At 48.1% G+C, this 23,788-nt stretch overlaps 1 protein-coding gene and 1 long non-coding RNA gene across 3 annotated transcripts in view; one reads left to right on the top strand and one right to left on the bottom strand.

Annotated features, from left to right (window-relative positions):
- Positions 1-23,788, bottom strand: part of PNPLA7 (patatin like domain 7, lysophospholipase) — a 432,325-nt gene that overhangs the window by 87,134 nt on the left and 321,403 nt on the right. The gene's annotated exons all lie outside the window — the stretch shown is intronic.
- LOC311532141 lies at positions 3,924-23,270 on the top strand. The gene is made up of 3 exons (XR_014714339.1): positions 3,924-6,724; positions 7,915-8,088; positions 23,203-23,270. It is a non-coding gene; the product is annotated as an uncharacterized lncRNA (long non-coding RNA).

Here is a 23,788-nt window from a genome sequence, read left to right as displayed (position 1 = left end):
GGGCATAGATGTTAATGAGATTGACCACGAGCCCCTCCATACGGACCTGGAGGTGCAGCAGGCGGCCCGGCACAGCCTCGGCGACCCCTAGCACCTCGGGCCATAGGTCGGGGGAGAATAGGGTCACCACTCCAGCCGTACGAACTGTGAGACGGCTAAAGTAGACACTGTTCCCCCATTCCAGCTGCCAGCTGTCTTCAGCAGCCGGATCCGTATGGGTCTCCTGAGGGAAAACCACAGAGTATCCCCCCTCCCGAAGGAAGAAGAGCAACTGGGACCTGCGGAGACCCATCCTACAGCCCCGGGTGTTCAACGTTGCGATGATGAGTGGTGCCATGAGGAGGGCTGGGGGGGATCCTCACCGGCAGGGATGCTCGCAGCCCCCATTGGGCCACTCATCAAACTGTGACCTACCCCGTAGGTGAGCAATGAGTCACGGAAGCCACGAACCCACTGGTAGGCTGCGGCAGCCTCCTTCCCGGTCCTTTTACCCTCCCCCATAAGGGCTCTCACAGCCCGGAGGATCTGATGAAAGTCCCCCCATCGCTGGAGAGCAAGCTGTACCTTGTTGCGGGAGCCATGGACGTCTTCTAAAAACTCCTGCAACTCCTCTCGCAGCACATGGGGGTGGGTGGGATTACTGACTCCTGACCATCCTCTAGCCGGGCCCCAATACAGCCCCGTGATCCACCGAGATGGGCAGGCAAGGAGCAGACCCCTGACATGGTGGCCCGCCTCATACCCTGGGTCGATAGGGGCAACGGAGGGAAGACAGCAGCCCCGAGTGGGTCGGGACAGGGAAACACAAAGGCCGCTGCCTGGGGGTCATCTGCTGGAAAAGGGAAGAAGACAGTCCCAGGAGCGGCAATAACATCACGGGAGGTGGAGGGAATAGGGACAGAGTCAGCAGCAGAGGCAGGGACGGGGTCAGGGGCAGAGGTGAGATTCCAGGCTCCAGAAGTCAAGCAACTGGGCGGTGGCACTTCCTGATCAGGCTCAAGGGTTCGGGGGGGTGGGGAGGGGGCTCTCAGCGATGCTGGGCACAGGCTCTGTGGTGGGTTTGGCAGCCACGGCATCAAATGGACTGTTTTCTGTACGGCCCCCACCTGGTAAGGAAGTCGATTGCTCCACACCAACGAGGGATGCCCCTGGTGGCTCGGGTCCCGGCCGCGTGGCACTGGCCATCGCCTCAACAGGCTCAGCAGCCGTCAGCAGGGTGCCATCCGCCGCCGGGTTGATGGAAGAGTCCAGGGGCTCCTCGCAGGCGGGAGCAGAGGCAACGGTTAGGGGGAGGGAGCATGGGGAAAGGGGGGACCAGAGTGAGGTCGCCCAGATCAAGGCCCACTGGTAAAGGGTCGTCCTCCCCCTAGGTGACCATGGTCAAACCCAGGGCCTCGATCTCCTCATTTATGGAGGGAAGATCACCTTCCACCACCCTGGGGTTCTCCCTGCTGGCACGTGACGTGACGGTCACCTTGGGGCTCACTGGGGCTTCAGATGGTACCGGAGCAGGAGGGGCTCCATCGGGGGCCTCAAAAGGGAGGGACTCCCGTGGAGGGGCGATATGACCATCCAGTGCTGCCACGTCTTCCCCAGCCGGCACCGGTGGATGAAACACACCTGTGGGCAAGGCAGCAGGCTCGGCATGGGTGCCCCCCTTCCTGGTCTTCCAGGGGGCCTCTGCGTCTGATGGAAGGAGTGGAGCTCAAGCCTTCCGCTTGCCCTGCTTCCATTGTGCTAGGGCCCAGCCCTCCATGGCATCATCTGGGGGCCGGCTAGCAGGGGTCAGGGCAGGGGCGATGGTTCAGGGACTCGTGGCTGGGGGTAACGGTGGGGCAACAAGAGGGAGGGAAGATTCCCCCTGGGGCGAGCCCTCTCCCATGCCCGGCGATGTCCCTCCTCCACCCACGCACCCTCCTCCATGGGCTCCGCCAGATTGTATGCAGCGGAGGTGGGGCTCTCCCGCTCGTCTGGGCCTAGTGGGGGAGGTGCCCCATGGGCCCAAGCAGGAGCAGTGGTGAACTGGGAAGGACGAGGGGCGGCTTCGGACGTGAGGCAGCCAGGGGCGCCAGCGATGACGGGGTCAGCGCCCTGCTGGGGCTTGCGGGTTCCGGATGCCCCTCCTTGCCAGGCCAGGGGGCAGTCCCTCCGGATGTGCCCCATCGCCCGGCAGAGGTAGCACTGGGCCTCCCCTGTTGAATAATGCACCTGGTAATGGGCTGCCTGGTAGGGGACCAGGAATGACCCCTCTAGAGCCTCTCTGCCACGCACCGCCGGCAGCAGTTGAAGCTGCACTTGCCGGTGGAACGAGAGGACGTGACGGAGGGCGGGGTCTTTGCAGCCCAATGGGAGAGGGCTGATGACAGAAACGGGTTTCCCCAGGGTGGAGAGGGCGGGTAACAGGGCGGCATTGGGAAGAAAGGGAGGGATGGAGGTCAGGACCAGACGGACTCCCAGGTCCTCTAGCGGCTCTAGGGGGATGAACACCCCCCCACTGCCAGGCCCCTCTCCACCACCTCCTAGGCGGCGGCCTCCGATGCTGAAAAGAAGACCACCTTTCCGTACATTTTGGAGGCCGCTACGATGGCCGTGGGTCCCACCACCCTCACCAACACCCGCACGTAGGTCTCCACATGGGGCGAGGCAGGTACCAGGAGGCAACGGACACTGTGCTTCCTGGTCAAGGTCGGGAAGGGGCCCCGGCCCTACAGATGGTAGCAGAGGCGGTGGCCAGGAGAGATGACGTAGCTGCAGGCAGGGGGACATGTGCACGCACGTGTGCTTGCACAGAGTCAGTTTGGGCTGGCTGCTGCTTCTGGCCCAAAGGGTGCAATCAGGGCGTGGAAAGCCAAGCAAGCAGCTGAGTCCAGAGGCAGGAGCTGAGGCAGGTGGTAAACAGCCAGTGGGAGTGGTGGAGGGGGCAGTGGTGGTGTGGGGGTTGGGGGGGACGCAGATGGATCAGGGGGCAGCTCCACGCCACACCCCCTGTATCCAGCAGGCCCCCCACAAAGGGCTGCAGTTGGAGCAGTCGCAGCACCCGAGGGTGGGGGGTCCAGCAGCTGGCCAGCAACCAGGTAGCAGAGAAGGGGGATGGTGTCTGGCCCAGCCAGGGGAGCAGCTGGAGGAGCAGTAGCAGGAGCGAGAGCCCAAGGCCCAGCAGCAGCAGGAGTCTCCCTCCTCCCTCCAGCCAGTCGGGTTCAGCAGAGGAGCCGAAGGGGGGTCTACTGGCCACTGGATGAACAAGTTTCTGTTCCCTGACTGACCAGAGCAGGAGCTGCCCCAGGCTAATGAGAACACCTGACTCCAATTAACCTGCAGAGTCAGGTGAGGCCATTAAGCTAATGTTACCACCTGACTCTAATTAAGGCCCCTCTGATAATGTAAGAGGGCTCACTCCAGTCAGGCAGAGGAAAGCCAGGGAGCCAGAGGAGAGGAAGTGTGGCTGAAGGGCTGGTTAATGAAGACACCCTCAAGCCATCAGTAAGGGAGCCCTAAGGTAAGGGTGAAGAAGAGAAAAGGGGGAGAGCTGGGGGCAAGTGGCCCAGGGAAATGTAGCAACTCTGGCAGTGAAAGGTTGGCTGCCAACAGCTGCTGCCATTAGGGTCCCTGAGCCGGAACCCGGGGTAGAGGGCGGGCCTGGGTTCCCCTCAACCTGTCAATACAGAAACACCTCCTGGGAGGGGAAGACCAGCCCCTGTCGGGACAGGAAGCTAAACTGTTTGGGAATAAGCCCATAGGGACAACAGAGACTGTGGGAGTTCTCTCACCAACCTCCTTGCTGGCTTATGATGAAAAGGGCTCAGTAGACTGTAACCCTGGCCCTAGAGAGAGGGATCCACGGGGACAAGGACAGTGCTCTGCCACAGGCGATAAGAATAATAACAACAACTTTGCCTTCCTACAGCATCTTTAATCTAAGAATCCCAAAGCACTTTACAAACTTTCATTTCATTCATCAAACATACATGTGAGGTTAAGTACAGATAATGTATTATACCCACTGGAGAGATGGGAAAATCTGGCACAAAAAAGTCCCTCAAATCTTAATGAGGCAATGACAGAGCTGGAAATAGAAGAAAGGAATCTTGAGCTCCCAGTCCACTGCTTTAACCATTAGTCCACACTGTGTTTCTGGAGAAAGCAGTAACAGTTCTTGGAAAAGAGCTCTGGCTACTGCATTTGTGCACAGTTTAGGTCAGTCAACTTGGTGTATTGAAAATATAATTGGTTTATCACAGCAACACCAGGACTAAGAATAATAAATATAGGGAGCCCTGTGCCAGAACTCAGCAATATTTATTTATTTTTGTGTTTTTCAGATGCCCCTGCCACAGTTTCTCTGGGCACATGCACTGCATAGAAAAGAGATAAAAATTAGCATAACAAGAGCTGGTTAAATAACAGCTGCAGAGAAGAGGCTAAAATGCACCTCTCCACAGGATAATGGAGTATGCTGCTAACAGCACCTAATATAAAAGAGGATGTAACTTACCTGTAACTGGAGGTTCTTCAAGATGTGTGGTCCCTATCTGTATTCTACTGTAGGTTATGTATGCCCACCATGTGCCTGGAGTCGGAGAATTTGAAAGTAGTGTCTGTTGGTCCACGCATGTGCCCTGGTTTGCCTCGTTCTCCTGACCAGGTGATAAAGGATGGGGTGGACCTCCTGCTTCTTCAGTTCCTTCTACACCATGAATCAGATAAGATCAAAAGCAGAGGGAAAAGAAGGCTGGTAGTGGAATATATATAGGGACTACACATCTTGAACAACCTCAAGTTACAGGTAAGTAACATCATCTTCTTTGAGTGATGGTCCCTATTGTATTCCACTGTACGTGATTGACAGGCAGTCCCTAAATAGGTGGATGGTGTGAGGATGAGGACAGTAGGAGTGAGCAGAGGTCTGCCATCCCAAATCAGGCATCAGCAGCCAAGTCTTGTACCAAAGTGTAACGTCTTGCAAATGTGTGGACAGAGCTCCATGTGGCCACTTTACAAATGTCTAGGAGGGGTATGTCCTAAAGAGACACTATAGTTGTGGAGTGTGCTTGTACCCCCATGAGGGAGCAGGTGGGGAAGGTTTGAGAGCTAATAGCAGGATAGTATGCAACCAGATATCCATTTGCCAATTCTCTGATGGAGATGGCGTGACCTGTGATTCTCTGATATAGCAACAAACACCCTCAGGGATTTTCTGAATGGTCTCGTTCTCTGTAGGTCAAAGGCCAAAGCTTGTTGAACATCTAGAGAGTAGAGCCTATGCTCTTCTGCAAACACTTGTGGTTTCGAGAAGAACACAGGTAAATGAATGGATTAGTGAAGGTAAAATTCCAAAACCACTTAGGAATACATTTGGGGTGTAGGTGTAAAGAAACCTTATCTTTGTGAAATATAGTGTATGGAGTGTGTGCCATCATTGCTCCAGGTTCACCAACCCTCCTTGCCCATGTGACGGCTATGAGAAAGATGACATTCATGGAGAGGAGCAAAAAGGAGCAAGTCGCTAAGGGCTCAAAGAGGAGCCATATCAGAACTGAAAGAATAGGATTCAGGTCCCTTTGGGGTGTTATCTTTCAAGGAGGTGGGAAAATCCTTATCCGGCCTTTCCAGAATTGAGTGGTTAGCACGTACGCAAAAACAGAGTATCCCTCTGTAGGGGGATGGAATGCAGGAATGCACAGATAGCCATCAAATGGACTCTCAGGGAACTGAGAGATAAGCCCAATGTTTACAGAGATAGAATATAGTCTAGGATGAGTGGGATACACATAGCTTCTGGTAGAACGACTCTCTGCTGCATCCAGGATGAGAAGCATTTCCAGCTAGAATGGTAACATTTCCTAGTTGAGTCCTTTCTGCTATTAGAGAGGAGCACGCCTGTTCTAGAGCTGATGACTATCCAAATACCACACCCTAAGGTAAAGCAGTAGGGGATTGGGGTGTCTGATCCTGCCATTGCATGGGACCAGAAGCTCAGAGAATATTGTGAGGGTAATCAGGGGACGAGATGACAGGCGCAGGAGGTTGGAGAACCAAAACTGTCTGGACCAGAAAGGGACGATCAGGATGACTGTCACTCTGTCCTACCACTTGTGGCAGAAGCGGTAGAAGAGGGAAGGCGCAGGTGAACTGGTCTGACCAGGGAAGAAGGAGAGCATTACCCTGGGAGCAGTAACCTAGGACTCCACTGGAGCAATGAGACTCACTTGTTGCTGGACTGGGAAGTGAATCGAACCCTGGTTTGGTTTCCCCATTGAGTGAAAATATCATTAAGCACAGTGTCATGAAGTTCCCACTCGTGGTCGATTGCGAAGTGTCTGCTGAGGGAGTCCGCGATCACATTTTGTGTCCCCAGAAGGTAGGTTGCAGATAGGGTGATCTGATTGCTGATGCACCAGCTCCAGAGATCTTGCTCTCCCCTTGTTTGTTGATGTAGATTTTGTTGTCTGACATTATGAGGACATGGTGAGAGCAGATGAAATGAAGAAAGGACTCGCAGGTCTTCCCTACTGCCTGTAGTTCCAGGACATTGTTGTGCATTCTGGACTCTCAAGATGTCTACATTCCCTGTGCTGTGTGGTTGCCCATATGGGCTCCACAATCTAGTAGAGACACGTCTGTAATGATGGTCTTGTCCGGTGAAGAGGGGAGAAAGGGGACCCCCTACGCATACATGATGAGGAAGACGACGCTGGAATTTCTGAGATAAAGGAAAGCTCTGTCTGTATGTGCTTTATTCAAACACTTCGTAGTTTCGTCTCCACAACACTATGTTCCTATCTCTTTAAAGTGATGTAGAAAGAAACAAAGCAAACCTACCACAAACAGAACCAGAAGTTACTACCTCAGTGTTGGGCACCTTAATGCTTATACAGCTGCCACTAGCATATACAACTCTGCTTTCAAATCTAATCACTCTTTCGTCCCTGGGTTCCTCTATGATAAAGATTACTTCCCTGTTCTCATTACATGAGAACAATTTCCTATACAATAAGTTTGCCTTGAGAGCTTAAGCTATGCAGCTCAAAGGAGGAAGAGATGAAACTATCACATTGCCCTCTCCACTGTACTGTAGGTGCACAAAAGTGTTGAGGAAGCCCTAGGTCAGGAAGCCTTTAATAATTAAGCCTTATTAAAAGTAAAGTAGATGGGGAGATCAGGTGAAGTACTTGGATTCTGACCCCCCCACTTGGTAAGGCAACTCCCATCTTTTCATGTGCTGTGTATATATACCTGCCTACTGTATTTTCCACTCCATGCACCTGATGAAGTGGGTTTAGCCCACGAAAGCTTATGCCCAAATAAATCTGTTACACTTTAAGGTGCCACAAGTACTCCTCTTTGTTTTTGGATACTGTAGTAGCTCATGTTGCTTGCTGTATTCATAAGGAATCAGCCTTAGACAGTCTCTACACACTTGCAGAGCATGCAGGATACGTGTAGCTACACGCCACAATGAAAGGCAAGCTGTGTCCACACTCACTGCAGTGTGTAGCTACACATAGTAGTGAAAGGCTCAGGCAGGGGGGGAATGGAGGGTAAGGCCCTGTCAGGGAGGAGTGGCCAGAGCCTTTCCCTGCTGCCTTCCCCCTGCCAGCAGCATAAAGCACTATTTGGGTATGTAGAGATCTACGTAGGGCAGTCTACTGGCCTAAGCCATACCTCACCGTCTACACTGTTATTTATACCCGTGCTAGCTGGGCATGCAGCGTTCACACACGCCTTCCCCCAGGCATATCTGACATATGCAGTAAGCCCACATTGTCAGTATGCCCTCCCAGCAACTGTCTGCAACCTCAATTTTCCCCACCCAGTGCTTTGCTGTGAGACACCTGCCTCCCTCCATTCCACACACCTTTAAAGATAAACCTCCCCAGTATCTAACACATGTCCTCCCTCTGTCTTCTCTACCAGTGGCAGGAGCCCTATTGCACCCTCCCACCTGACTACATCCTCCTGACATCCCCTCCTCTCAACGGAGCAGTAAGAAATGGTATACCCTCTAACTCAACTGTACTGTGCAGGATGCAAAAGTCAGCCTGACATCCCTGGACATCTTTACTCTGAACTATCTACAAAGGAAAGGAAGTGAGTATTCCAGTCTTCTACTGATCAAATCCCCAGTACAACTCATTTCCTAAAGGAGAACACAAAGTTTGTTCTCAGTATGACATCAGCAATCCAGTTTCGTCTTTTAATTCTAACTTCCTGAGGAACTAAACTGTGATGTATTTGTGCTTGGAACATACAGCTGGCTGAAATTACCAAAAGCCTCATAGTTGTTCAGGTGTCGTGCAAAGGCAGCTGGATCAATGGAATCCTGGAGCCTTAAATGTTGTGTATGAATAAATCAGTAAAAAAAAAAAAAAAACTAGAGGGAAAAAACAAAAACAGTGAAAACATGTGAGGGGAAAACTTTAAAGAATTTTTGCTTTGTGATCATACCTAGCAAAACCGCATGCTGTATGGATGCTCAGAAGCTTTGGACAGCTGCCATTTCTATACTGACATACAGGGCATAGATAATATTATATACATAGGGCCAGATTCTGTCACCTTTACTCACACTGAGTAGTGCCTTACTCTACAAGCAGTTGCATTGAAATCAGTGGGAGCACTCATGAAGTAAGGTACTTCTCAGCACGACTAAATATATCAGAATCTGGCCCCCAGACAGCAATGCAACTCACAAGTCCAATCCAGAGACTCAAACTCCCACAGAGAACTGAATCTCACATATTTCATCAGTATGTCCCAACACACACAGTATGCCCTCCTAGGACCGCCACTGCTCGACAGATACTGTCCTGCTGGTAATTGCTCACCTTAGCTGATCACTCTGGTTACAGTGTGTATGGTAACACCCATTGTTTCATGTTCTCTGTGTATATAAATCTACCCACTGTATTTTCCACTGAATGCAGCCGATGAAGTGAGCTGTAGCTCACGAAAGCTTATGCTCAAATAAATTTGTTAGTCTCTAAGTTGCCACAAGTCCTCCTTTTCTTTTTGCGGATGCAGGCTAACATGGCTGCTACTCTGAAACCTGTCATAATAATTTGCATTTATAAAGTCTGAAACCTTTACTGAGGGCTTCTCTCTCTCCCAAGCAAGAGGCTCAATTAACATTAAAATCATACTCTATGTTTTAGCACTCCAGAGCTTTGTCTAAATAGAAAGGGTAGTCCATCCGGTCACACATGCACACAATACTATGGCTGTTTCAGAGGAATGTTTTAAACTCTAATTGTATGTGGTGTAGTTGTAGCCGTGTCAGTCCCAGGATATTAGAGAGACAAGCTGGGTGAGATAATAGCTTTTACTCTGCCAACTTGCCTCTCTCACCAACAGAAGTTGGTCCAACAAAAGTTATTACTTCACCCACCTTGTCTCTTTAAACTCTAAATTGTCAGTTTTGTGCTATGGTTAATTGACACAAATGCAGTGTGAGATTATCAGTGGTGTAAATAATGTGCATTGTAGTGACCTGAGTCACCTGACAAACAGTCACAACAGAGAATGACTTGAAAGATCAGAACAGCATAAGAAGGCTGGGGTCACATGGTGCTCAGTTGCTCATAGGAGAGCCGTGCGTGTACATTCACACTCTGCCACTAGGTACCACATTTTCTAATTACAGTATGAATAGACATGAAACCCAAAAGTGACCGTTCATGCAGCAATCTGGGCTCAGAAAGGGGGCAGAGGGCAATGTATATCAAATACAATAGCTCACAACACCACCACAGCAAGCAACTTCCGCTGAACTGAACCTCATCTATCAGAGTAGTAGTAATTTAGTCACGTAGGAGACTGAACAGAATTTCAAGCTGATAAATGCAGAGGTCAGTCACGATTAACCTTGGGCGTGCTAACTTGCCACCTTTCCAAAATGGTCAGACTGAGCTCTGACTTTGAGTATAATGGGTTTCCTTAAAAGGGTGGGGATTTGGGAAAGGATTGTATCCATGATGCATGTTACTTCTCAGCTTCATTTAATGGGTCTTAGAGGACTCACCCTCTTCCATGCCCTCTTGACACGTCACTCAGGCAGGATGTGCTGCAGCTGATGCTCACACACAATCTGTTATTCCGCTAACTGATTGTGAGAATAGAAGAGGGAGGTTTCATTCTTTATTTCACAGAATGGGTTTTTAAGGCTTCTTTGTTATTTGACAGTTTCCTGATAACCTTAAGAAGTAGCAAGTGCTTACTTTCCAAAGCTTGTTCACCCTATTATCAAAAGCTGAAGCAAACTCTCCTAAATACCACCTCAGGATCTTGGGTCAGTGGTTTGAAATGAAGTGATAATATTTTGGAGACAAAGTCAGTCACACAATCCATAAGCCAGTCAAACTCAGAAAAAGGAATACAGAGCTAACTACTGTGACAGTGAGGCCTGACCACAGCTTTCAACTAGACTCCATAGAATACACTCATGTCAACCCAGTGAGCTAGGGGCATGAAACTTTCACATTTCAAACCCCAGCTAACAGTATCTCTATTAAATAATTCATTGTGACAGTGCTTCACACTTAGAAAGCACCTTTCACCTAAGGACCTCAAGGCCTTTCATAAAGTCTGATCCTCACAACTTCCCACAGACAACTTTTACCTTCCCCATTTTACAGAAAGAAAAACTGAGGTACAGATGTTTTAGTGACTTGCCCAAGTTACACAGAGTCAGTGGAAGAGTAAAAAATAAAGCCCAATGCTTCTGACTCCCAGTCCCCTGCTCTAGCCCTTGGCCAGAGCAATTTATAACAGCATACGCACCATTGGCAGAGACTTTTAATTCTCTTCAGGTTCTATACTGTAAGTTCACACAAGTAAAATGGTCTCAAATGGAATTTCAGTGGCAATTTTATGCAAAGCTAAATCACTGAACCAGTGCACAAAATGGTCATGTGTTTTTGAACAATTCAAAGAGCTAGTCTCTAAGTTTTGCGTTCTATTTTCAATATTGTGAGCTCCTCCATTACTTGAGAATTTTTCATTGGATGCTCTGTCTGGAACAGAAGTTTAATAAAGAGGATATTATTTATTAAACTCCAGCAGCATGCTTGGGGCATTAGAAATCACTGAGGGGGACCCAGCACTGTGCAGTTATAATTTAGACAAACAATACAGTGCAGTCCAAAAATGCACAGCATGATCTGAAGAGAGATTTGTTGAAAAGCAGGGCACATTTTTGTTTTTAAGTACATCAATAAAGACACTTCTTAGTGCAGAGGATTAGTAGCAAAAGACATCCTGGGGAAAGTGTGCTTTCAAGAGGTATTTGAAGGTGGGGGGACCTGGTGCACTGGACAGAGAGGGGCTGACAGATGCAAGGGACTGCTAGAAAACAAGTGGGAACATGACAGTGGAAGGGAGAAAGTTGCAAAGAGCCTATCTAGAAGGTTTGGGCAGGAGGAGGACAGCAGGGTGGAGTGGTGCAGAGCCTTGAAAGGGACAAGACGTTTAACCATGGCACAAAGAAAGGGAAAACGAGAGGAGTGATTCAAAAAGCAATTCCTAGGATGCGTAGCCGATTTGTTTCCATCACAAGTAATTGAGAATATTAGTAGATTTGGGATCTCTGAATCTCAGGGCACATCTACACTACAGACTTAAGTCGACTTATAGCCACCACAGTAATCACTGCAGTGGCTGATGTCCACACTACCCTCCTTCTGTTGGTGGTGCGCATCCTCACCAGGAGCACTTCCACTGACTGAGACAGGAGACTCAGCTCTGCGCAGCTCCCTGCTGGGAGCCCAGCTGCCCCCTGGGCTCTTGCCTCCCCATTCCCCACCAGAAGCAGAGGGCTCTAGCTGTCCGACTTTCTTGTCAATTTCCGGGCTCCAGCATAGCCCGGAAATTGACAAGATAGCCAAGGGCTGATGTAAGTAATGCAGTGTCAACACACATATTGTGTTGCCCTAATTTACAACAAGCCCTACGCCTCTCATGGAGCTGGAATTATTAAGTCCGTGTAGTAGGGCACTTACAACGGTGTGACAAGGATGTAGTGTATACACTGACATAATTAGGTCGACATAAGCTGCCTTACATCGACCTATTTAGTGTAGACCACACCTTAGTCCCTTACTACTAAGCATGCAATCTCTCATTAGGCCTTGTCTACACAACCACAGTAAGCTGACCTAAGTAGCTTAGGTCAGCTTACCACAGTGTCTACACTGCACTGCACCAACGGGAGACACTCTCCCGTCGATTTACCTTACTCTTCTCTTTCCAGTGGAGTACCAGAGTCGACTGGAGAGCGCTCTGCGATCGATTTAGTGGGTCTTCACTAGACTGATTGCAGCAGCTCGGATCTACTGGTAGTGTAGACATAGTCTTAGAATCAGCCAGTGCCTCAAAGGGCTAGAGTGTAGCAAATTTGGTCTTTAAATTAAAACAACAAAATGTTGCTAGATATGAGCCTAAGAACTCCTGCTCTACTTCAATACCAGATAAATTGGTTGAAATGATAATTTAAAATAGAATGTTATTTAAAACACCCAGATTAACACAGTGATAGGGACAAACCTGCATAGTTTCCGAAAAGAAAAAGCATACCTCTGTTCTACTAGAATCATTTCAGCATGTCAACAGAACAACAAATACAGCAGGAGTGGCTGATAACTAAGGACCATGAAAAACCCATGATCAGAACTTCATAAGAGGTTATTAAAACACTAAATAGTTATACGCACAGGTGTCAGCTTCCTCCGGGCTCCGGGGGTGCTCAACCCCCTGCTTGGCCCCAGGCCCCACCCCACCCCTTCCCAACCCCACTACATCCACACCCCACCTTTTCCCACCCCTACCCACTCAGTTCTGCCTTCTCCCCCGGACACACCCCATCCCTGCTCCTCCCTGTCCCTCCTAGTGCCTCCTGCACGCCGCAGAACAGCTGATCGCGGTGGGCGGGAGGCGCTCAGAGGGAGGGTAGGGAGTTGATCGGCAGGGCTGCCGGCAAACGGTAGGTGCTGAGGGGAGAGGGAGGGAGCTGGCTGCCGCGGAGTGCTAAGCACCCACTCATTTTTTTCCATGGGAGCTCCAGGGCAGGAGCACCCATGGAGTTGGCGCCTATGGTTCTATGCGAAAAGAACAGGAGGACTTGTGGCACCTTAGAGACTAACAAATTTATTTGAGCATAAACTTTTGTGGGCTAAAACCCACTTCATCAGATGCATTCAATGGAAAATACAGTAGTGGGATTTTATATACACAGAGAACATGAAACAATTGGTGTTACCGTACACACTGTAACGAGAGTGATCAGGTAAGGTGAGCTATTACCAACAGGAGAGAAAAAAAAACTTTTTGTAGTGATAATCAAGGTGGGCCATTTCCAGCAGTTGACAAGAATGTGTGAGGAACAGTAGGGGGGAAAATAAACATGGGGAAATAGTTTTATTTTGTGTAATGACACATCCACTCCCAGTCTTTATTCAAGCCTAAGTTAATTGTATCCAGTTTGCAAATTAATTCCAATTCAGCAGTCTCTCCCTGGAGTCTGTTTTTGAAGTTTTTTTGTTGTAATGCGACTTTTAGGTCTGTAATCAAGTGACCAGGGAGATTGAAGTGTTCTCCGACTGGTTTATGAATGTTATTATTCTTGACGTCTGATTTGTGTCCATTTATTCTTTTACGTAGAGACTGTCCAGTTTGGTCAATGTACATGGCAGAGGGGCATTGCTGGCACATGATGGCATATATCACATTGGTAGATGTGCAGGTGAACCAGCCTCTGATAGTGTGGCTGATGTGATTAGGCCCTAATGATGGGGTCCCCTGAATAGATATGTGGGCACAGTTGGCAATGGACTTTGTTGCAAGGATAGGTTCCTGGGTTAGTGTTTTTGTTGTGTGGTTGCTGGTGAGTATTTGCTTCAGGTTGGGGGGCTGTCTGTAAGCAAGGACTGGCCTGTCTCCCAAGATCTGTGAGAGTGATGGGTCGTCCTTCAGGATAGGTTGTAGATCCTTGATGATGCGCTGGAGAGGTTTTAGTTGGGGGCTGAAAGTGACGGCTAGTGGCGTTCTGTTACTTTCTTTGGTGTTCTGTTACTACAGGGGCCTGTCCTGTAGTAGGTGACTTCTAGGTACTCTTCTGGCTCTGTTTCATGTTCTCTGTGTGTGTATATATATAAATATATATCTTCCTACTGTATTTTCCACTGAATGTATCCGATGAAGCTCACGAAAGCTTATGCTCAAATAAATGTGTTAGTCTCTAAGGTGCCACAAGTCCTCCTTTTCTTTTTGCGAATACAGACTAACACGGCTGCTACTCTCTAACCTATGGTTATATGGTGAGATATAAAGTTTTTTCATGAATTAGAAACTGGCTAAGAGTCTGAAGACAAGAAGAAAGCAGAAATGGACCCTTTTTCAATATGGCAAAAGGTTAACAATGAGGTACCCCAAGATTCTGTACTAGGCCCAGTGTTCTGTATTTTTATTAAATAAATACAAAAATGATGTTAAAAGAAAATTATTCAGGTGGCAAAATCACGTACTCAGAAGTTAGGAAATACAAGATTTACAGTTGCCTGTGCAACCTTATTTCGGCCCTTTGCACGCCCCATGCGCTCTCTGAGCCAGGGGTCCTGTGGAAAAAAATAGCCTGTGATGAGGTCATTAAAGACTGTATTATAATACATAAATCTGACATTTGCTACTTAGGAGTGTTTGAATTTGCCCCTTAACAAAGTTCTTTTAACCTAGGTTTTTGTATGTTATTTCCTAGTTTATTTTTTTTAAAGGAAAAAGTTACATGACATTCTATTGTGTGCAGCTGTAACAATCCACCAGACAGAATCAGCAGGTTTTGAATTCTGAACTTTCAGCACAGCACAAGCTGCTACCACTTGAGCTACAGGGTAACCTTACAGGAGCTGGCAACAGGAGAAGGATGGACGCCATGTCCAGATGCTGGTCCTGGAGATTACTCTGGGTGGGGAGTGTCCAGTCCCCCCTTCTCTCTCTCTCTCTCTTCCCTCCCCCCCCCCATGCAGATATTGCGGGGAGCTCCAGCCCCATGTGGTGGTGCACCTAGAGGAGTGGAGAGGTTTGTGGGGATGGGCAGACAGTTCGCTGGGACCATTTGCTGCATTTAGAGGGTGGTTGAGGGAACCTGGCCAGTTCTCTTAGTGATACTACCCTAAGTGGTGCCCCTTGACGGGGGCAGGAATCACTGTGACCGTGTGCTGACTCCAGTGGAGGGAGCCCAGCCCAGCTCTCTTCACCCTTCAGCTGCTCCAACAGCTCCTATGAGTTCACATTACCGCGTGTGCTACGGCTGCAGCAACTTTGCAAGCTCAGTCTCAGAATATCCGTGCGGCTAGGTATTATTTTGACAGCCTGCCAAAGTTTTCCTGAGTAATGCAAGAGAGAGAAGAAAAACAGATTTTTTAACCATTTATACCTCAGCCAAAGCTCCACAGAATTTCACAGGAGAAAAAAGAGCCCTTCCTTAGCCTGTAAGCTATGGCCCGCCAATTTCAAAGGCCCACTGCACACAATGGAGACAAGACACCTTCTCAAAGACAAGGTCACAAAAATCTTTTATAATGGAAAGTGTTAAGAAATTTAAATATAAGGGTAACTATCAGATCCCCCTATAATAATCTAAAAAAGGAAGGGAGCAGTGACATGGCAAAATTATTTAGATTCATCAACATGAGAAACTATGAGGAACTGTGCAGGGACCTAGCATAAGCCCTGATTCAAGACAGCACATAGACACACGTTTAAAGTACTCTCCTCAATGGGGATGCTTTCCTGAACTGCAGTACGACTTAGGTGAATGCACAGTGCAACGGCAGATGAAGTTCAGCATTGACAAATGCAAGGTAATGCACATTGGAAGGAATAATTAGAATAAATAAGTAAATAAATACCACCAAACTCTTGTCTAGGACTTTTCATCAGTATCTCTCAAAGCACTTTACAAAGAGGGCAGTATCATTAGCCTCATTTTTAAGATCGTGTACAACTGTGCCTCAGTTTCCCTAAGCACTCAGCAGAAAGATTTGACATCACTGGGACTGTCCCAATGAAACCCTCTGCTCCATGTGCAAGACCTCTCAGAAAAGAAAACAAAATATTAGGATGTCTAAAGAATAAGACAGAAAACAATCCTGAAAATACTGTAATGCCATTATATAAATACCTAATACCCCCTTCCCTGGAAAGCTGTGTTTAGTTCTGGTTAACCTACTTTTTTAAAAAAGCAGCAGGAATAGCAAGGTATCCATGTCCAGTTTTCAGAGTAGCAGCCGTGTTAGTCTGTATTCGCAAAAAGAAAAGGAGTACTTGTGGCACCTTAGAGACTAACCAATTTATTTGAGTATAAGCTTTCGTGAGCTACAGGTCACTTCATCGGATGCATTCAGTGGAAAATACAGTGGGGAGATTTATATACACAGAGAACATGAAACAATGCGTGTTACCATACACACTGTAACCAGAGTGATCATTTAAGGTAAGCTATTACCAGCAGGAGAGCGGGGGGGGGGAACCTTTTGTAGTCATAATCAAGGTGGGCCATTTCCAGCAGTTGACAAGAACCTGTGAGGAACAGCAGTGGGAGGGGCAGATAAACATGGAGAAATAGTTTTACTTTGTGTAATGACTCATCCACTCCCAGTCTCTATTCAAGCTTAAATTAATTGTATCCAGTTTGCAAATTAATTCCAATTCAGCAGTCTCTCATTGGAGTCTGTTTTTGAAGTCTTTTTGTTGTAATATTGCAACTTTTAGGTCAGAGATCAAGTGACCAGAGAGAATGAAGTGTTCTCCGACTGGTTTATGAATGTTATAATTCTTGATATCTGATTTGTGTCCATTTATCTTTTTATGTAGAGACTGTCCAGTTTGACCAATGAACATGACAGAGGGGCATTGCTGGCACATGATGGCATATATCACATTGGTAGATGAGCTGGTGAACGAGCCTCTGATAGTGTGGCTGATGTGATTAGGCCCTATGATGGTGTCCCCTGAACAGATATGTGGACACAGTTGGCAACGGGCTTTGTTGCAAGGATAGGTTCCTGGGTTTAGTAGTTCTGTTGTGTGGTTGCTTGTGAGTATTTGCTTCAGGCTGTGGGGGTGTCTGTAAGCAAGGACTGGCCTGTCTCCCAAGACCTGTGAGAGTGATGGGTCGTCCTACAGGATAGGTTGTGGATCCTTCAATCTCTTTGGTCACTCGATGCTCAAATAAATTTGTTAGTCTCTAAAGGTGCCACAAGTACTCCTTTTCTTTTTGTGGATATAGACTAACACGGCTGCTACTCTGAAACCACGTAGAGAGAGCACTCAATTGAGGTATATATGGAAATGAATGGCATAGAGCACTGGGCACTTCTAGTCACAAAACCTTCCTTATGACCTCACGCTTCCCTTGAAACAAAGAACACACAGCACATGTGGCCTTTGCAGTGGCAGGGCCGGCCCTAGGGAAAATGGCATCCTGAGCAAACTTGTATTTTGGTCCTCTGACCCTGCGGGCATGGCGACCCCCCCCATTGCCCTTGGCCCCCCAGAGCTCATCAGGCTCCCCACCCCTCTTTGCCCCAACCCCTGCACTTCCCTACTCCACCTCTAACACCTGCACCCATGTGGGGAAACTGACCTGGATGTACGGAGCAGCTGGCATTGCTGCTCACTCCTGCCTCGAATGATGCTCTTGTACGCAACACTACAGGGCTTGGGGGGAGGGGGGGAGGGCTGACATCAGGGCTCCCTGCATCCAGGTCACTTTCCCTACCTGGGCTGCCTAAGGGGAGGGCATCAGGAGCAGCAGCTCCTGATGCCACACAGCACATGTGTGGAAAGTGACCTGAATGCACGGAGCACTTGGTGTTGCTCCTCGCACCCCACCACCCCATAGCCCCCCTAGGGAGGGTGAGCAGTATCTGTACATCATTGCTGCCCCCCCCCCCCCGGAAGCAGGGCGAAATCTGGGCAGCCCCCACGCAGCGTTCCCCTGCCAGCCAAGAGCAGTTTCTGATTTTACACTGGCAGCACCCACTTCTGCATTGCCACATGGTGCCCCCTTGATCATGCCACTCCTGGGCGGTTGCCCAGATGGCCCACCCCTAAGGCCGGCCCTTTGTCAGACGCATTAGCAGAGACTGTAAGGAATGTTTTACGTTGCACAGTGAGGGAGATCAGGACATTGTGTATAGTGTGTGTCCCCTGGCTGCTGAAGGAAGCTCCTTGTGAAGAAGCAGAATCCTCCATGTCACTGGAAACAGGCTGTGTGGGCACCATGGTACAGTTATGGCATCTCAGAGTTCAGCATCTCTCTGCTTTCAAGGATTTGCGTTGGGGGAGGTGTCCCCAATATCCAACCTTCATTCCTTTTAAATTATGTTGTTTATGGAATTTATGAGGATTTATCTTCAGGTACACCTTTCTACTTCCCTAAGCCCATCAGAGCAAATTCATCCCTGAATTAACTTCATTAAAATCAAGAATGAATTTGACCTGTTGTCATGATTTTGTTTAAATCGGTCTTTTGTTGCATCCGTTACCAGTAAAATAATCTCTACCAAAACCAAAGTACTGCTCTCTGAATTTCAAAATATTCCCAAGATGCCTGTGTATTAGTATTTCATCACCATATGGGTTTTCTATTGAAATGTGAGTTTCAAATGGCTTTGCTAAAGCACCTGTAGAAAAGCAAAGGCAGGCTGCGGCTGTGTGTGGGAAGAACAATGCTTCAAAGAACTGTTTGTCGTGGGGGGGCTGAGTTTTTGTTACAGTATTCAGTCTCTCATTACTCCTGAAACAGAGCTTGCATGGGGGGATTTTATTATTTTTAATGATAAAACATCCCACCTCCCTTCAAACACCAGGAAGTTTCTAATCAAAATAAAGTTACCATTTAACAGAAGTAAAATGCTACAATGTCAGCACAGTATCTGTTTGATTTGTTATATTTTTATACTAAAAAGAGAAAGAAAAGCTGCTTCCCACTGTCATGACAAGCCGCACAGATAATTACTAGGAGCGGGGTTGGGTAAATCCTCCCAGACTGTCACAGGAGAAGCCAGGTAAACATTCCACAAATAACAGCCAAGCAATTTTGATTACTGAGATTACAGAACACAATGATGTGTTTACACTTCACCAATCCCCTGTGGCTTTACTAGGTGGCTATCTTCATGTGTTTGTGGCTGACCTGATCCATGCTCCCAAAATAAGGAAAGAGATACTAAATGTATCTTCTACAAAGACTGAGCTGCTGTCAAAAGCCTCTGTAGCTTCTCTTCAAGGCAAATTTAATTGTAAAGGACTTCAACCACAGGAAGCAGATTATAAATATCTACTGTACAATGTCTCTGAAATCTCCTTGCTAGTGGAGACATACACCGAGAAACTTGCTTTAATGCCAACTGCTGAGTTCTGGACTACTTATGAATCTTCAAAATAAAGAGTCCTACAAAGTCCAAAGCAACTTTGCCCTGACTCACCGGGCAGAAAAGGAGTTGGAATTACATTCTCACAGTTTAAAATACAAAGTGTGCTTTTCATCAAACCACAGCTTAACTAATGATCCAATTGCTGAAATTGCATCCAAGTACCTTTCCATTCAAAACACAGCACGCACAGCCCATGTGTGCATGCCAGCCTGGGATCCTGGAAGCAGTGCTCTACGCTGTAGCATGAATTGCCTTCAGTTTCTTCACTCAGGGTGGCTGAGCTCAGGGGAAGGAGACAGTACAACACTTATCCCTAGTGTCTCCAACCTGCCTGTTTCACAGACACATTGGTGCTTGGGCTGTTCACACACCTTCTGGGGAGAGAAGAGGTGGGGCAGAAGAGCTGCAATCATCAGAAGAGGCTGAAAGGAAAGAAAATGGTGGAGGGCTTCAAGATAATCTCATTACAAACAGCTTACTGGGAAAGAGGAAGTTACTCATCAGTGAAGTGAGCTGTAGCCCATGAAAGCTTATGCTCTAATAAATTTGTTAGTCTCTAAGGTGCCACTAGTCCTCCTCTTCTTTTTGCGGATACAGACTAACACGGCTGCTACTCTGAAACCTGTCACCTTGTGCAGTAATGATGGTTCTTCGAGATGTGTGTCCCCCATGGGTGCTGCACTGTAGGTGTGTCTGTGTCCCTGCGCTGCTGATTAGAGATGTTTTGTAGCAGTGTCCATTCAGCCTGCACATGCGCTCTCCTGCATCTCATGTTCTGCCTCGAGACTAACTAGCGCTGCACGGGAAAATCACCCTCAGTTCCTTCTCTACCTCTTAAGAACTCTGAAGTAGAGGGGATGAGGGCAGGTCATGGAGCAACCATATGGACACCCATCTCAAAGAACCATCATTACTGCACAAGGTGAGTAACTTCCTCTTAGGGTAGTGTCCCTGTGAGTGCTACGCTGTAGATGACTCACAAACAGTATCCCCAATGGGAGGTTGGGGCTTCGGAGAAGAGTGTTATGGATGATAACACTGTGGAGCTGAAGATAACATCGGAAACAGTCTCCAGTAATCACATAGTGTTCTGCGTAGGTATGAGCTTCCTATAGATTCCAAGATAGGAACATTCTTGAGGAACGCAACAGAGGTGGAAACCAACCTCACAGCGTGTGTGTGTGGGTTTCAAATGGAGGTAACAAACTGTGAGCATGATAGCAGTGATTAATAGTTTGAGACTCCTTTGGAGAGTCTTTGGGTGAATATTGAGACCCTTTTTGACCTTTCTGCAATGGAGAGGAAAAGCTTAGGAGATTTCTCTGGCCAGATAAAAGGCTAAGCGTCTCCTCATGTCCAACATATGCAGTATAGCCTCCTTGTTATCATGGTGAGGCTTAGGATAAAAGATCGGGAGGTGAATCAGTTGGTTTATGTGAAAAGACGAGATCACCTTAGGGATGAACTTCAGATGTGGCCTAAGAATAGCTTTGTCTTTAAAGCATACTGTAAAGTGGGGACAGGGGGGCATGCAACATTAGTGCCGCTATCTCTCCTAGTCTCCTGGCCAAGGCGATGGCCACCAGAAATGCCATCTTCATCAATAGATATGTAAGGGAACAAGTGGCCATAGGTTCAAAAGGCGTTCTAATCAGGCTCTTTAAAACTAATGAGTGTTTCTGGAGGTCAGCTCTGGAGCAATAGAGTGGGCATTTCCTGTTCAGGTAAGTAGTGAACAAGTCTATTTTTGGGGTCCCCCACTGATAGAATATGCTCTGGTGCACTGTTGGGTTCATTTCCCACTTGTGGTTGTGTGAGAACTTCAATTGAGGCTGTCCACTGTTATGTTCTGCACTCCCGGTAGGTAGGCTGCTGATATTTAAACATTGTGGGGAATGCAGCAATTCCATAGCTTTAGTGCTTCTGGACACAGGAAGGATGATCTGGCACCCCTTGACAATTTAGTAATACACAAACACCACGTTGTCTGATCAGTGGAGGAAAGTGAGCATAAGCATTTCTGACCAATCTGAGTTAGAGGAGGTTGATGTGGAGAGTTGTCTCCATGGGTGACCACTTGCCCTGAGTCTTGAGGTTATTGAAATTCGCTCTCCAGCCAATTAGGGATGCATCCACAATTAGAAGCAATGTCGGGGGTGGTAATTGTGTGAATGGGACCCCCAGACAGACAATTGTTGGATCTTTCCTCCAATCCAGGGAGTGTTTGACACCAGAGGGTGAGAGAGGTTTGTCTAACCTGTCTTTTTTGGTCTGTAAACAGATCTAAACCATGCCTGTAGACCCCTCATGTGTAGTCTGACATGAGATATTACGAACGCATCTGCCGGCATGTGTCCTAGAAGCTGGAGGCAAAGTCTGGCTGATATTTGTGGGCTGGTTTGAACTGTCTCTATGAGCATAGTCAGGCTATGGAATCCTTGTGGAGGGAGGAGTGCTCTCACTTGCCGTAAGTTGAGATCGGCCCCTGTAAACTCCAAGTACTTTACTGGCGTTAAGGTCAATTTTTGGACATTGATTTGTAGACCCAGCTTTGTGAGTAAGTCCATAGTTCCATGCATGATCTGTAGGGCATCTTTAAAGGAGCAGGCCCTGAGGAGACAGCCAGCCAAGCATGGGTAAATCTTGATCCCCAAGGTGCATAGATGAGCCGCTACTATGGAGAGGACCTTGGAGAATACGCTAAGAGCCGTTGAGAGACTGACGGGGAGTATTCTGTACTGGTAATGGTCCTGACCTAGGGTAAACCTGAAGAATCATCTGTGGGATAGTAGAATGGATGTGTGGAAATATGCATCCTCGCGGCCGAGGGCCAAGAACTAACCTCCCTGTTCCAGAGATGGAATACTTGCTGCTAGTGTGACCATCTTGAATTTTTAAGTCTTCATGTATTTGTTTAGTGCTCTGAAGTCCAGTATGGGTTCCCAACCTCCCTTTTTCTTGGGGAAAAGGAAATATCGGGAATAAAAACCCTTGCCTCTGAAATGTACTGATATGGTTTTGATGGCTCCCAGGTGCATAGGCACCAACTCCATGGGTGCTTTGGGGCTGGAGCACCCACGGGGAAAAATTAGCAGGTACTCCGCACCCACCAGCAGCCAAGCTCCTCCTGCCTCCACCCCCTCCTCGCCTCCTCCTCCTCCGAGCGTGCTGTGTCCCAACTCCTCCCCCCGCCCAGTGCTTCCCGCCCGCCACCTAACAGCTGTGTGGCGGTGCTTAGGACATTCTGGGAGGGCGGGGGAGGAGTGGGGATGCAGCATGCTTGGGGGAGGAGGCAGTAAAGAGGCAGGGCAGGGGCGGGGACTTGGGGAAGGGGGTGGAATTGGGGCGGGGCGAGGGTGGTGCAGGGGTGGGGTTGAGCACCCATAGGTCAGAGGGGAAGTCGGCGCCTATGCCCAGGCGTATGAGGTGATCTATTTCCTGTCTTAAGAGTCTCTCATGAGAAGGGTCCCTTAAGAGAGATGGGAAGGGAGGGCAGGAGTGTGTGTGAAATGAATAGAATACTCATTAGAGATAATCTCCAGAACCCATCTGTTGCTTGTTATGTGTTCCCAATTTTGGAACAGAGCAACGTGGCATCCAAAGGGATGTGAGAGGTCAGAAAGTTGCAGGGAGGGGTCTCTCTGGGCCTCAACCACAGCATCAAAACTGGTGTTTCGGAGGGGAAGGTTGTGATGTTGAGGACTGAGGGTCTAATGGTTTACACCTCTGAAATTTGGACTTTTTCCACTATGACTAAATTTCCTTTTCTGTCCAGGTGTATAGATCCCCAGTAACCATAGTGTAGCCCTGAAGTCTTTAAGAGTGTCAGCAGGATTGTCTGGCTATGTAGACTCCCTCCTCAGGCCCTACGCTACCAGCACTCCCAGCTATCTTCGAGACACCACTGACTTCCTGAGGAAACTACAATCCATCGGTGATCTTCCTGAAAACACCATCCTGGCCACGATGGATGTAGAAGCCCTCCACACCAACAATCCACACACAGATGGACTACAAGCCGTCAGGAACACTATCCCCGATAATGTCACGGCTGACCTGGTGGCTGAACTTTGTGACTTCGTCCTCACCCATAACTGTTCCACATTTGGGGACAATGTATACCTTCAAATCAGCGGCACTGCTATGGGTACCCACATGGCCCCACAGTAGGCCAACATTTTTATGGCGGACTTAGAACAACGCTTCCTCAGCTCTCGTCCCCAATGCCCCTACTCTACTTGCGCTATATCGATGACATCTTCATCATCTGGACCCATTGAAAAGAAGCCCTTGAGGAATTCCACCATGATTTCAACAATTTCCATCCCACCATCAACCTCAGCCTGGACCAGTTCACACAA

Source organism: Lepidochelys olivacea (assembly GCF_965140295.1).
Source record: "Lepidochelys olivacea isolate rLepOli2 genome assembly, chromosome: 16".
Classification (NCBI taxonomy): Eukaryota; Metazoa; Chordata; order Testudines; family Cheloniidae; genus Lepidochelys; species Lepidochelys olivacea.
This window is presented reverse-complemented; position numbering and strand designations above follow the sequence as displayed.